Genomic DNA, 16,743 nt, shown 5'->3' with positions numbered 1-16,743 from the left:
AGCAGTTCATTGCATGCCAATTAACCTCTAATAAGGCCACTGTAATTTAAAAACTCAGACTTTCTGCATAAACACTAAAAGAATTTAAAGCTCAATTTTATCCTATCAATTTTTTATTAGAAAAAAATGCAAAAGATACTTAAAAGATATTTAAAAAAAATTTTAAGTTTTACATAAAAAATAATAAAGCATGCTGAGTGATTGAAAAAAACTTAAATGCAATTCTTCCTGAATGCATCAATACTTGGAAAGGTTTTGTTCATTTGCTTATTTGGTTTGGTTTAGTTTTGATTGTAACTAATGTGGGAATTTAACAATTCAAAAGTAATGTATATAAGACAGACAAAACAAGGTCAAAAAAGAATATATTTAGGAGACTTGCACAGGCTGATAATAAGAATTATTATAAAGCTACCTACAACAGTGGAGATAGTGTGATATAATATAAAAGTAGAAATAGAGTTCAGTGGAACAGAATAAAAAGTTCTCAACAGACCCACTTGTAAAGCAAATTTATTTTTAACAAATGTGCCAAGATAAGTTAATGAGGAAAGACAGCTTTCCAACACATAGTACAAAACAACTAAATATGAAAAATGATGGATTTTAATCTGTATGCCACAGCAATCACAAAGAGTAGTTCAAAATGGATTAGAAACCTAAATGTAAAAATTAAGATTATCAATCTTTTACTATAAAAGATAGTAGAAAATCTTTATGATTTGAGGGCATACAAACATTTATTATAACCAATGTAAATGTTTCTAGTTATTTAAAAAAGAAGTTATTGATTAAACCTTATCAAAATAAAATTGTACTAAAGCTGAAAATACTTGCAACTTATATATCTTAAAAAGACTTACATTAAAAATATTTCTTACAAAATTTCCAATATACTAATACACACTTAAAATGGACAAAAAACTAAAATAGACAATTCACCAAAGAAGATATGAGAATAGCATCAGAATAGACATTCAACATCATTAGTATTCAAGGAAATTCAAATTAAAATCACAATGCTTTACAAACTCACATCTCTTAAGAAGACTAAAATTCAAAATACAGAAATCAGTAAACATTGGTCAAAGGGGGAATATCCTGAAGTCTTAAAAGTTATATATATTTTGAAAAGCTGTTTATACTTTCCTTATAAACAAAGCATACAACCAGACCTCAGCCTCAATGTTCCCCTCCTAAATTTACTCAGGTTAATGAAAGTATACCTCCCAAAAGTCACATATTCAAAATGTTAACATTAGCTAATTTCATAACAATAAAAAGAGAAACAAATCACATATCCATCAAGAGTGGATGGATAACCAAGCTGTGGTGTGCTCATGTAGTGTAATGCAAGAAAGCAGAGAGAAAACAGTGATCTACCACAAAGAAAACACTGATGGCACCTGAGCTTTGTGATAGCAAAGGAAGCTGGCACCAGAGTATCTTCCCACTGGTTTTAACTTATATAAACTTCCAATAAAGATAAAACTGGTCTACATTGATAGATATCAGAACAGTGGCAGAATAGTAACTTCCATAAGGAAAGGAATTGATTTTAAACATATGAAGGATAGACCACAGGAGATCAAGGAGACACTTCTCCTTCCAGAAAATGCCCATCTACATCTGAAAGGCATCTCCACCCTCAGGCAATACACAAAAAAGACTAAAACCCGATCCCCACCCTGAACCACAGAACCACCAGTTTCTGGGTCCCCATGCACTCCCCACCATGCAGTCTTTCTCTTCTCTACAAATAAAATCATCCCAATCTCTGCTGCTGGAGTCCACCTGTGCTTTCATTCTCAGAGCAGGCTCAAGAACTCTGAGCACCTGAAATTGATATGTGTGTCATCTGTGCATCATATTTGGCAACCACAAAGGGACAGGTCTTCAACTGAGGTCAGTATAGGTTCTGCCAAACTCTGAAAGGCTGCCTAGGAATGTGACCATGACTGTCCGGCACTCTGATGGGGTCTGTTCTTCAGAAGAGCGCCCCCCTGCTGCCACAGCCTAGCTATAGTGGACCTTTCAGTCTGACCTACTCTCTCTCTTTCTCTCTCTCTCGTTCAGGAGGGTTTCTCCCTGAGGAACCTGAGGAAAAGATCCAAGCCCATTACAGCTGTAAGGCAGGCAACCTGAGAGAACTCTGGGGCCAGCCAGGGGCTTATACAGGACTGCCAATGCTATGTGGGTGGAGCCAGACTTTTTTTTTCCTCTCCTTAACCTCTCTCTCTCTTTCAAGATCTGACCCACTTAGGAGGACGTCTGAAAACAGCCAGTGGAAAGGAAAGTTTCTCTTCAAGCTATAAGTTTGCCCTGACCAGGGCCCACCCTGGAGTCACCTGAAGGCTGGAGATGCAATTTCCTGACCCTCCCTGAGGCTACAAAAGTGGCTAAATCTTGGACCCCTCCAGCCATGTCAGGGGCAAACAGACAATCAGATCTTTTATGCTTCCTTCATGCTTTCCATGGCTCAAGAGTGGAGGTCACCCCTTGCTTCCAGTGCTCCAGTACAGCCCTAGGGCAGGATCAACCTGGGCATCAGTGTGACCAGTAATTCCTCATGCATTGAGCCTGGAAACTTTTTTCCCCCAATTCTCAGCCTCTCCTTCCCCTTTCCCAAGTAGTTCAGGATGAGTGTTCCCCTCTCCCCCTTTGATCTAAACAGCAGTGGGCTTCCTTCTTCAGCTAGTTTGGGAGAAATCCCTGCAGACACCAGAAAGTGCTAGTTTCTAATTTGGGCTTACCTGCCTTTGTCAGGCATCTGGTTAAACAGCCTGCCCTCAGGAAAAGAAAAAAAAAAGTTAAAAGGCAGAGACCTCAAGGTCTTCTCCATTTTTGCCCCTTACCCCAGCAAATGCCTTCATACATTCTCTCTCTTTTCATAAAAAGTATATATGCCTCATGGGATATATAGGGGGATAGAAGTGTACTTCATCAAGAGTCTCCATCCATGCCTCTGCAAGGTTTCTCCCTCTGGCCATGAATGCCCTCTTGGTTACTTTGATAAAGTTATTTTTAAATTATAAGTATACAGCTGGTAGAGGAGAACAAGGTATGTAGGTTGTAGGGCAAATAGGCAAGTCAAAATAAATAGATAAAAAATTGGCCTGGGGCTTTCTAGGGGGGTAGAAAACCTAAATGTCCTCTATGACCTTAGCCCCAGGTGGCAGTGGCAGGACAGTAAGGGAGAGAGGGACACCCTCTTTCTCCTCATCTGGGGATGACTAGTTAACAGGAGAAATCTCTATTAAGTTGACCAGTTTTCCATTGTTTCCCTTTTTAGATGGGGAAATCAAGTTTCAAGGATCTAGGAAGGATCCCCCATGCTTGCTTATTAAAACATTGGAAAGATCTTGATCTAGAAAGTCTTCAGCAAAGCGATTCAAGATTTACAGCATCCAGGCTTGGCCACAGTATCCTCTGGGAGATGAGGAAAGATGGCCAGAAGGAGGGAGCATTAATTATAATACCATTCTTCAATTAGATATGGTCAGTAAAAAGGAGTGAAAGTGGACTGAAGTGTCATATGTTCAACTTTTCTTTTTCCTAAGAGACCACCCAGAGTGGCTAGACAAATGCAGGTTGGATACCCAGATCATGTGACCCTTTGCAAAAAAACTCCAAACATTTCATCCACTACATTCTTGAGGGTCTAAGGACAGCCAAGATAAAAACCTCTTAATTATTCCTAAGTCATGGCTGTATAGCAAGGACCCTTAGAAACCCCAGAAGCTTTCCTACAGAGACTTAAGGATGTTTTACAAAAGCATACCAACATTGTACCAGACTCACAGGAAGAGGAAATCATCCTAAAAGATAAATTTCTAACACAGTCAGCACCAGATATCCATAAAATCTTCAGAAATTGGTGGTTGAAGGGAGTAGAGATCTAGACCAACTGGTCCATGTAGCCATGTCCATTTACTGTAATAAGGGACTTAGAATAAGAAAAGATGGATATGGAGAATGAAAAGAGAAAGGATAAACGGCAGGAGGCTCTGATCACAGAGCTCAGAGAGGCTTCCCTGGGGCAAAGTCCAAACCCAAGGGCATGTTTTTAGTGTGGACAGGCAGGCCATTTTAGGAGGGAGTGCCCCTGGAGAAAGCTACCTCTGGGACCCTGCCCCATTTGTTGGTGAGAACATTGGAATGCACACTGTCTTAGGTTCCAAGGGGAACCAAGGCCAGAGCCTCCCACCCAATGATGGGTCCTGGGGACTCCCATCCGGGATCTGCAACCACCATAAAAGCAGAGGAGCCCGGGGTTATACTTACTATCGAAAAACACAAGTCATCCTCTTTATAGATACTGAAGCCAGCATCTGAGCTATTCCTTTCTCCCTCAGACCCAGGTCCTCCAAGAAAATTACTGTTCGAGGCATATTAGGCCAGCCTCTAGAGCATTGTTTCACTCAGCATTAGCCTGCTCCTGGGGAGATTTCCATTTCTACCACTCCTTTTTAATTATCCCAGAAACCCCTACTCTTCTGCTAGGGCAAGATCTTCTATCTAAATTGGAGGTACAGATACTTTTACCTCTTGCCCCTAATAGAGAAAGAAGTAGAATTCCCAGTGTGGACAGATGGATATATTGTGGCATGGGAACAAACAGCAGTCCCAGTCTAATTCATCTCAATGATCCCGCCTGGTTTCCCCATCAAAAACAATATCCTTTAAAGCCAGATGTTAAGGAGGGGCTAATTTTCACAATCAAAGACTTAAAAAGACAGGGACTGCTAATAGAATGCTCCAGTCCATATAATACCCCTATTCTCAGTGTCAGGAAGGAACCTAACAAATGGAGATTAGTCCAGGATCTCCACCTAATCAGTGAAGCAGTAGTACCTCTCCACCCTGTAGTTCCAAATCCCTATACATTTTTAGCTCAAATACCTCCAGGTACTGCTTACTACTCTGTCCTGGACTTAAAGGATGCCTTCTTTTCATTCCTTTACACCCTAAAAATCAACTGATCTTTGCCTTTGAGGACCCCATAAGAAGGTCTGGACTGTCCTCCCCTAAGGATTCAGAGACAGCCCCCACCTCTTTGGGTTGGTTCTAACCCAAGACTTGGCAGAGTGGCAATATCCACAAGCTACTCTGCTATAATATTTAGATGACCTCCTGCTCTGTGGACTGACTGAGCCTGTCATTTCATGAGCCACTGAATCCTTACTAAACTTCTTAGCAGATAGAGGATATAAAATCTCTAAAAAAAAAAAAGCCCAATTGTATCAGTCTAGGGTTACATATTTAGGTCTTGTCCTGGAGAAAGAAATGAGGGCTCTAGGAGAAGATAAAATCCTACAATCCTAATGTTTCCCCTACCTAAAACTCTAAAGCAATTGAGGGCCTTTTTGGGAGTCAGAGGATACTGTAGAATTTGGATCCTGGGATATACAAACCTAGCCAGGCCCTTATATCAAATCCTTTAGGATAAACAAGGAGGAGTATGTGCTATCCCCAATACTTTCTGTTGCACATATATAAATGCTTCAGACATTGTAGAGGAACATGAAGACTACATTCTCCAACAGGCTAAATGGCTCTGGGAGGAATCTCTTGAAACTCAGGTTTCTACACAGGTATAGTACCAAAAAAATTCATGGCTCCCCTCCAGGACTTGGTTCCTCCCTTTTCTGGGGTCTATAGTTGCCATTATTCTCTTGCTTGTGTTTGGGCTTTGCATTTTAAACTTACTTGTCAAGTTTGTTTCTTTTCGCCTAGAATCCATCAAACTACAAATGCCTCTGATGGAGATGAAAATGACCTACTATTGTGGTCCCCTTGACAACCCCTTTAGTGGTCAGCCCTAATGCTGTGGGCCCTACATCACTCCCTGTCAGCAGGAAGCAATTATTGAATAGACTTTGTTATCCCTATTCCTAACAGCAGTTAGGGTGGTCACTGAGAGGGAGGAATTGAAGATAGACCACAGGTCAAGACACTTCTCCTTTCCAGGAAACGCCCATCTGCATCTTAAAGACATCTCCACCCTCAGGCAATACGCAAAAAAAGACTATAAAACCCAATCCCCACCCTGACCCAAGAGACCACCTGTTTCCAGGTCCCCCTGCATGCCCCACCATGCAGTCTTTTTCTTCTCTTCTTTACAAATAAAACCTTTCTGACCTCTGCTGCTGGAGTCTGCCTGTGCTTTCATCCTCAGAGTGGGTTCAAGAATGCTGAGCACCTGAAATTCCTGCGTGTCATCTGTGCATCAAATTCACAGTGAAAAAAATAAAAATAAACTTTATCCAGAAAAGGGAACATAAGATACACATTTGTCATAATTATTTGGATTTTACATTTAACAGCTATGTATTTCACTTTATAAATTTTACCTTAATAGCAACAGACAAGAACAAAACAGCAATATTTACATTATTAGTAATGAACCCAAACTGGTTATGACTTAATTTTTAATACAACAAATGTATTCTATAAATTGTAATACATTCATTCAATAGGCATATATATATATAATATATATATATATATATATATATATATATACATATATATGTATACAAAACATAAGACAGAACAAATTATATTCTCTAAAGAATAAGAATGAAAAATCCTAGAAATTTAAGTGTGGAAAAGAAAATTTGGCTCTATATTTGCTACAAAAGACCGCAAATCTAATTCAGGATGTTAAAAATCAGCATGGTGGAACATGTGCATGATGGAATTCTATTCAACCATAAAAAGGATGAAATGCTGTCATTTGTGACAGAGTTCATGAACTATGCTAAGTGCAATAAGCCAGACACAGAAAAACAAATACTACATAAGAAAAGCAAAAGTTGATTTCACAAAAATTGAGAATAGAGCAGTGGTTACCAGAGGTGGATGGGAAGAGGGACAGCAAGGTTTATCAAACCGTACTAGTTAACAACAAGATAACAGTAAGAAGCTCTAGCTGCAAAGTAGAACGACCATTGATCACAAAAATGCCCTGCATTTCTCAACAAGCTAGAGTAGAAGTAGGTGTGGTAGTGCAAGTCTGTAATCCCAGCTACATAGAGGCAGACACAAGAAGACTACTGTTCCAGGTCAGCTGGGCAAAAAATTAGTGAGACCCTGTCTCAAAACAAACTGGGTATGGTGGTCCACATATATAATCCCAGGTATTCCAGAGGCAAAGGTGGGAGGATCTGAGCCAGAGACTGGCCCAGGCAAAAATGTGAGACCCTAACTCAAAAAACACCAACAAACAAAAGTAATAGAGTACTTGCCTAATAAGTGCAAGGCAATGAGTTCAATACCCAGTACTACCAAAGCAATAAATGCTAGAAGAAAAGAGTTTGAATGTTTTCACCATAAAGAGGTGGTAATGCTTGGAGAGGTAGATATGTTTGACCTGGTTTAAACATTACACAGTGTGTATGTGAATCAAAACCATCACATGGTACCTATTAATGTGCCCAGTTTTATGTTTTATGTATCAGTATGAAAGCAAATTTGATTAATTAAAAAATTGGCATAGTACAGCCATGAAGAACGAAATGTTATCATTCGCTGGTAAATGGATGGAATTGGAGAACATCATTCTGAGTGAGGTTAGCCTGGCCCAAAAGACCAAAAATCATACGTTCTCCCTCATATGTGGACATTAGATCAAGGGTAAACACAACAAGGGGATTGGACTTTGAGCACATGATAAAAGCTTTAGCACACAAGGGAGGGGTGAGGATAGGTAAGACACCTAAAAAAATAGCTAGCATTTGTTGCCCTTAATGCAGAGAAACTATAGCAGATACCATAAAAGCAACTGAGGCCAATAGGAAAAGGGGAGCAGAAACTAGAGAAAAGGTTAGATCAAAAAGAATTAACCTAGAAGGTAACACACATGCACAGGAAATTAATGTGAGTCAACTCCCTGTATAGCTATCCTTATCTCAACCAGCAAAAACACTTGTTCCTTCCTATTATTGCTTATACTCTCTCTACAAAATTAGAAATAATGTCAAAATAGTTTCTGCTGGGTGTTGAGGGTGTAGTGGGGAGAGGGAGGGGGCAAAGTGGGTGGTAAGGGAGGGGGTGGGGGCACAGGGGAGAAATGACCCAAGCCTTGTATGCACATATGAATAATAAAACAATAAAAAAAATTGGCATAGTAAATGAAATGGAAGACAAAAGTTTATGAGGGTTTCTAGAAACCCTGCTTTTTGAAAATTCAATGAGATGTAAATTCTAATATTTCCTGTATGTTATCCTTCAAAATAAGATTAGTTAACAAAAGAACAGTTGGATCTTTTCTAATTTAAAATATAATAATTTAAAACACATTAAATCAGATTTATAAAGAACAGAAAGTAGTAATTTAACATTTAAAATATCTTAATAAAGTAAGACCCCATTAATATATTTGTTTTTTATTTATATTCATTTTATCTATTTTTTTTCTTTTTCTATTAGGAATATATTCATTGTACATGGGGATTCATAGCGACAATTCCAGTTAGGCTTATATTGTACATTTGTTACATTGCCCCCAATGTCTCTCCCCATCAACGCCCTCCCCACCCCACTTAAAGCAATTGCAAGAGGTTTCTTTGTTCTATTTCGTATAAGTGTATGAGGTCCATCAACCACATACCCTCACCTAATCTCCTTCACTCACCCTCCCTCCTCCCACTAGTACTAAAAGGAAAGTAGCATAAAACAGAGACACACCAAGAAAGAATCCACAACCTTCACAAGCAGCGGTCTTTATTAGGGAGAGGAGACCTGAGAGGGACCCTTGGCCATCAGAGTAACACTCTGAGAGAGGCAAGAGCACACCTTTCTTATAGGCTGGGGATTTAAAAGATCCTGTAACTGGAAAAGGGAGGCTGGAGGGAGATGGGCATTAGGTAAGATGTTTGGGAAGTAGGATGGAGGAGGTGCTGGACATTAGGGGGAAGGTCATTGGGGTTGGGCAAGTATGTGTGTTGTTATCTCGACATTCCACATTTACCCACCCCCCCCACACACCATACCTATTTTACAGTCTTGTCTTTCGTTCCTAATATTTAAGTTGAAACTTGTGAGGAAAAATTATTCAACTGTCTCTGTCAATGCATAGATACATACAAGTAATTCAATAATTAATTCAGTGGACAGCATTCATTCACAGTGGAATTTATCCTTAGCAAAGTGGGAATTAAAGGAGGAAAACTAAATCTATTTATTTGAAACTTTGGAAAAGTATTTTCGTTAAGAATTTGCAAACTACCAATTTAAGAAAATTTAGAAGTAATCTCATTAAAGTCAGAAAGAAAAGGTGTCCATCACTTCATAGGGTTAATTTGACCTTGAAACATTAAGCAGTAAAACCACAAGAAAAAATAATAGACCTGAAGATGGGAAGGGTGGAGCTACATTATGTCATGCACAGATGATATAATTGTTTATGTTAACAATCTGACAGAATTTATAAACTGGTAGAACTCTTCAAGGAGTTCAGCAGCGTAGCAGTATATAATCAACAGTAAAAATTAACACCTTACAAGAACACAAAGGAAGAAAAATCTAATTATAAAAATAGATACTATTCAAAAGAGCAAGCAAAGTGTAAACTGTAAGGAGTTTGAAAACCAATATAATGAGACATAAACAAGATGTTCTTGGAGAAGATGGTATAATTTCTCTAGAAAAATCAAAGTCCTGAGGGAGCAAGGCAGCCTGTAGTGTTCAAGGTGATGAAGAGAGCAATTAATCTCCAAATCCAGTACCAATCCTAACAGCACTTGCCCATGGAAATCAAAAAGTTGTTCTTTGAATTCATATGAAAAATTAGAGGCCCAGAATTGACAAGATAATTTTGAAGGTGAAGAATCCTTAATGACCTATCTGATATTTTAAACCTGCAGCAGCTAAAACAATCTGGTATTTGGTATAAGAAAAAACAAGTAGATACATGTATATACACATACATAAGAACTTGTTACATGATACAAATACATTAAATTGGTCAGTAAAATTTGTACTTTTCAATAGAGTCAGTCCTATTGACTGTGTTCCCTGCAAAAAAAATAGTAATAATGCAATAAGAACTGTACAAGTACAGAAACTACTGCCACTCGATCCAGATCCCCCAGGATCCTTCTTTCATTTCTGCACATCCCTCCTGAGTAGCTGTGTAATTTTGCTTCCAATAGCCAGAGCTTGCCCTTCTTCTTGGGTGAAGTGACGCGGGTATCCTGAAGCATGATGATGCCTTGTTCTTTTCACCTCCTCTCCCCACCACCAGACTCATAATCCTGGCCATTTCTCTTGAGAAAAGAAAGGAAAAAAATCAAAAAGCCAGGTGCACTACCCAAAGATCATCCCGCTGGGAGGGTTTCCCTTTCCCTTGCTTTCTTTCAGAGATGCCTCCAGAAAAGGGTGCCACTTTCAGGAGGTATCTGTATAACTTGCATGCATCACACATATTTCTTCTTCCTCAATCAGCTGATTATAGGAGCTCCTCATGGCACCACAAGGCAGGAGAAGAGAGTATGGTAGCCCAGCAGAGTTGGGATCATGTGGATTCGTGTCACTTCCTTATGTAACTTATTTGATGCCTCAGTGCCTACTGGAAACAGATGGAATGCAGCTGTGCAAGCCTGACTTCAAACCTGGTGAGTCAGACAGCTTCCTACTCATCATGGGCAGCTGCAGTTCATGGAAGTTGATGTTCCCTCCTTAAATGCTGAATTTCTGACAAAATTCATAAGCAAGTCAAAAGTCCTTTATCAAAGGAGAGTGGTTATCTACAGAGGATAGAGAGCATTCCTCAAATCTAGGTGCCACTAGGTGTGTGACAGTCTCCAAAAATTGCTTCTGACTGCCACTGCCACCTAAGAACTATCTGTTTTTTTGGATCACAATGGCACCATAGAGGCTATCTCTGATGCACAGATGACATACGCAGGAATTTCAGGTGCTCAGGGTTCTTGAGCCTGCTCTGAAAATGAAAGCACAGACAGACTCTAACAGCAGAGGTTGGAAAGATTTTATCTGTAGTGAATTTTTTTGTAGAGAAGAGAAGGGAAAATTGCATATTGGGGAATGCAGGGGGACCCAGAAACTGGTGATCCCATGGGTCAGGGTGGGGAGTGGGTTTTATAGTTTATCTTTGCATTGCCTGAGGGCAGAGATGCCTTTCAGATGCAAATGGACATTTCCTAGGGAGGGGAAGTGTCTCTCTGTCCGTCATCTCTGCCTTATCTAAAGCACCTATATGACCCCATTCAAAAACAGCAGCTTTTAGGGTGACTTGGTAAATGATTCAGACACCCAAGTGAGGAGTAGGTTACCTCCATGCTCCTCTTTAGCAGAAGGAGGGACCAGAGGCAACAACTTATCCCTCAACCTGCAAGGAATGTCTTGACATGTCCCCATCATGATATCCATAATAATTTCACTGAGATTGAAGATTCCTGTATATTTATGGGATTTGTTCTCTGCCCTCTGACAAGCAAATGTTTTACCAATATGCCTTGCATAGTTGCTATATCTGCTTCCCAGTTTCAATTGGCATGATGGCATCGAGGTAATGGGTCAGCAGGATGTCCTGCGGAAGAGAAAAGATGACCAATGCCTGTGAACTGAATTTTGACACAGCCTGAAGAAACAGTACATCCTGAAGTGAGCTGCTGAAGACGGCTGAGAAGACATAACTCAAAACAGAGAACATTACTGCCTGAATTGGAGAATGTTGACATTTCTAGTGGGCAGGGATAGTAAGCTTGAACTACCAGAGGAGAAAGAGAATATAAATTAGGAAAACAGAACAAAATTTATGAGAATGTGTCTTTAAAGAGAGTCACAAAGTCAACAAGTGTGGGTGGCACTGAATGCCACAGCAGAAGCTGGAGTGTGGAAAGTCAGAAGGGTGGAGGTATGGGGGACAGAAGTAGGCCTGGTGACTAGTGGAAGGCAGGCCCATAGAAGATGAAAATTTGTTAATGAAAACCTTAGCAAATTTTTATTTTAAGTAATCATAATTTTAATTTCCAAAAGTCTTGTTCTCTGATTATTTTTTTCATGGTAAATTATTTTTGTCCTTTTAAAAAGTAAATTATTATTATAGCATATGTTTTTGAGTATCTTTAAAGACATAGTCAGACATTTTAAAGTTTTTCTTATGTTCTTTGAGTTTTCTTTATTTGTTCTTGATTTGTATATCTCATTCTGTTGCTTTACTATGATTTACATCTGCATTTTTCTTTAGTTCTATTTTAAAAACAAATTTTCGAAAAATAGCTTGAGAACATATTAAATATTTAATTATGTACATATGATTTATATCTCCTTCATTAGAATAATTGCTCTGAAATTACATTCCAAAGATACTAACTAGAAAATATTTTAATTCTCCAACAAACTGAAGTCTCGAGCAATGAAATGAATCTTGGAAATGGAAAATCTAAAGCTCCTAAGAAATGTGAGTATGAAAATTTAGTGACTTTATAGTATTCTTAGTTTTTATCTTTGCTCCTCCCAAACCACTTTTATCTCAAATTACTGTTTTCCAACCAATTACTTGAAGGAACTTTGTCTAATTTCCTGCCTCAACCATTCTTCCTTCTATCTCCTTTACAGATCAACTTAATATGGATGCTTGACTCTACTCTGAATCATTGGCATCTCTGCTTTTACTTACGAAAGCTCACCCTTAATTAGACTTTCAAATTCCAGTATTTTATCAGTCACTGATTCTAGGACTACAATGAACTATTAATCATGGCAAGAGTCAGATAAGTTTTTTTCTTATCAAATTTCCAGTGAAATTCTCACTCATATGTAAATAGTCAAATTAAGTAAATTTTTACCCATGCATTTCTAAAATGTCTCACTGTATTATATTTCACAGGAAACCACCTACTTTGGACATTAATCAACATTATTTTTAAGAAGTGAGAATAACAATGCCATCAGATAAACATAATTATTTCTATAGCCTCACAATTTTAATGTACCTGATAAATGGGATGCACTGTTCACATACAGTTTCCAAAACTTACAAGATGGGCTGGAGGGTGATTACTTACCATGCAAAACTCCCAAGATTCAATCAATAGCCTGTACACACATGTACACACACACAAGCTTTATAAGATAAAGAAAATCTTTTCATGTCTTTCCATCTCTTTAAGAAAGAGAGAAAAATGGTGATATTCAAACATTTTGTTCTACTTCCTCCACAATTTGAGTGCTGTAGTCTCTTAGACATTTAAAGTTCACACTTAAAGAATGTTTCAACATCCATTTAATTAGTTGTATGAATATAACATCCAGCACTATAAAAATTGGCATTTTAAATAAAAGTGTTATATCACTTTTTAAAATTCATTCAATGGACTCTAAATACCAAATGATTTTCTATCCCCACTCATCCACTGAAAATACATGTAAGTTCTTCTTTAGCAGTTAGAAATTTCAGTCTTTATTTTAAACTTATATTTCAGTTCTACTTTCCACTCAGAATTTTTGCCTAATGTCATGTGCCATGTGTGTTATCTTAACACATGAGAGATGAGCTGACCTTAGGAACATGAAATGATTCCAGCAAAGCAGGTACCTTGTTCTCTGGCTGCCACATAAGCCAGTTCATCTCAGGCTGCAATTTCTACTACCTATCCAATTCTGTTAAGACAGAACACTCAGACAAGTTAAGTGTAGAGACTTTATTACTTACACACAGAGTGCCTGAGACAATAGAGGCCTAGCTTTTGTGACCAGGATGTTCTGAGGCATAGGAAGCTGTCCAGGGAAGATTGAGTCTTCTTGTTCCCTGCCTCATTTGCACCACAGCTGAGGAACCCTTGAAAATGGCTCATCCAGTGTTTTATACACCTGGAGTAACATGATATTATAGGTTAAAGCACTACAGGACATCCTGATTGTAAGGGGAGCAGGAGCAAAGCCTGGGCCACTTCATCCATCACCTCTTTATGTCAGGGTGCTTCATTTCAAGCACATTCTACAGTTATTCTTAAAAACCATGAGCAAGAAAGTGGAGAAACCTGGGTCACCCCTCCACACACACACACACACCCACACCCACACACACACCCACACACACACACCCACACACACACACACTGCAAGATGAAGAAAAAATGTTTTGGTTTGAGATGAAAGATTCTGTGATGGAAGAACAACACTTTCCCATCCTTGTTCCTTGACACTACTTTGTATTTATTCTACACACCCGCACATGTGAAGTTCTCAAGATCATTACCTTTTATGTCTTTTCAGGTATCTGTCTGCAGAAACCCATCTGTCCAGAAGTGCTGTTCCCCTTCCTTTTCAACACCCATTTTGTTCTTGATTGCTGACATTTTGTATACTCTCAAAGCTCCACTTCACTTCTTAAACACCCAAGAAAACTTCCTTTTTCCTTTTTCTTTCTTCAAACAGGAAGTACAGCTCAGTCCCATCATAAAAACTTATTGGGAGCAGCCTCATGACACATCACATTCTCCTTCTTGTTACAGAAGAGTTTAGGTCACAGACACAAGCTCTTGGGTTCCACAGGTCAAGGGCAGCCACTCACCCCAACACTCCAAATAAAGAGAAAAGTAGGGTGAAAGGCAGAGAAAGGAGGTTTATTTTGTGGCACAGACACGCTGTGGGGAATGTTAAAGGAAAAGCAGCATTTCAGCCTATGCTATCCATACAGACATTTCCTTTAGGTGTACACATGAGGAAGAATTGAGGCAGAAAGAGAAGTATAGATAATTATTAAAGTCCCAGTTACGGGTGTGTTCTTGTGATCAGAGGTGGTAATAGGTGACAGCCACTGGTAGTCAGGCAGAGCACTGTCTCAGGATTGGTCAGGTGGTACCTTGTTACAAGTAACAGTTATTGCACCTGGCAGGTAGTCCTTGTCTCCTGCCTGGTCTTTCCTAGATTCCAAGATGGCTACAAGTTACTGCAGGAAAGAATGGCTCAGAGCAAAGGACATGGATGCAAGATGAAGGCTTGGATGCCTAGCTTTTATCCTACTTTCAGCTGATTCATGAGCTTTTGCTTTTCAGCAAAAGCAACTTTTATGTACCTATAACATTCATAGCTTAGCTACACACATGTGTGGCTCACCTGTCCTAACTAAACACCAGGATTCTGGAAGATGGTTTGCTTATGCCAATTACCTTTGCATCTATCACAATGAGAGCATAAGTATTTTCTTTAATTCAATATATAGATTATTATTAATGTACAGGTAAATAAGATATCAACCTTGAATTCTCAATCAATAAAGATGTTCATCTAATTTTGGTTGGACCCAGCAGTGGTTGGCTCCAGATGACAGGTCAGGCTTGAGTTTGGGGGACATGTCTGGTTCTGAGTCCTAGGATAAAGGACAAGCAACCAGGTTATGTAGCTTCGTGGAGATGACAAAGTACAAAAAGAGGGAAATACAAGGATACAAGAACATTTCACTTTCTAACCTGTGAAATCCTGCTTACATCCTATTGGATAAAGCAAGTAACATGGCCTGGTAAAAGATATCCCATTCCTTAACAAGACACTGAACCTTTGTTTTATAGAAGACATGCACAATTATTTAAGTTTACTGTTAAATTAAGTTTTATGAAAATTGTCCTGCTAACCTACACTATTTACTTAAGTTATGTTGAAAAAGGAATGAATGGTAGAGGGAAGGGACTCCTTTCCCCTTTCTCTTGCTCCCTGCCTTCCTTTGTCCTTTTCTTATTCTTAATCATCATCTCTGACTGTGCTCCACTCTGTTTGCCTCTACAACTACCCCAGGCTGGCCTGACAAGAGCACAGTGCTTCCCATCTTCAGTTAGGATGACTTGTACATTTAGACCAGGGACTTCCAATATTCCTCCATCGCAGTGGCTGTCCTGGGGCTATGACAGCCAAGCTTGTGAGAATAGAACAGCAAAGGCCGCTGCCATCAGCTCAGCCTTCTACTGCCACCTGTGTGCTGGAAGCAGCCAGCACACTGTAGAGCAATGCTGCTGGGCACTGGATGAAACATATGAGGCAGCCCTTGAGGAATAAAGGGGAGGAAAAGAAACTGGGCAAACAGAGGCCAAAAGAGAAAGAGAGAACGAGAGATGTCTGTTCTCCCCCCACCCTGAAAAACTTTCTTCTGTGAAGAAACACAGTGAATTGATAGAACCAAAGTAGGAGAACACTGAAAGAGTCTTGAGGTTTAGATTCATTCACACTGTGATGAGACCTTGAAATTCTCTGTTTACTCAATCAGGACAAAAAGGTAGAGTGAAAGTACAGGCTCTTTTCTGCCTCTCTGATCATAACTATTTATGTGGCATATGGAGAAAGGAAAAGAGAATAATGAAAAAAATAATAATAAAAAAAGGAAAGTGAATCTCAGACTTGATAGTCATCTGAAGGTATTAATTCACCTGGGTTTGATAACTCAAAGATGAAACCAAAGTCATCTAAATTTTATTTTCTAAGGTACACTATAACTTCTATGAATACTGGTTTAATGCATCCTTGGCAAACAAACATCTATCATTACAGTAACTTCTGGTGAACTACCTTTTCAGCAAAGTTCTAATTTCAAACATCCTGTCCAAATGCTATGTCACACAACTTGTTCTGATATTAAGGTCAGAAGAACAGCTTGATTTTGTTAAATTAGTAAGTCCATATCTTTGTGGAACTAGTGCCATTTATGTTCCTGAGCAGGCATGTTTTGTTCATGTACTCCTGCTTCATTTTTTTCTATGGACTGAGTAGCACATGTCATTGATG

Source organism: Castor canadensis, chromosome 4 (assembly GCF_047511655.1).
Source record: "Castor canadensis chromosome 4, mCasCan1.hap1v2, whole genome shotgun sequence".
NCBI lineage: Eukaryota > Metazoa > Chordata > Mammalia > Rodentia > Castoridae > Castor > Castor canadensis.
This window is presented reverse-complemented; position numbering follows the sequence as displayed.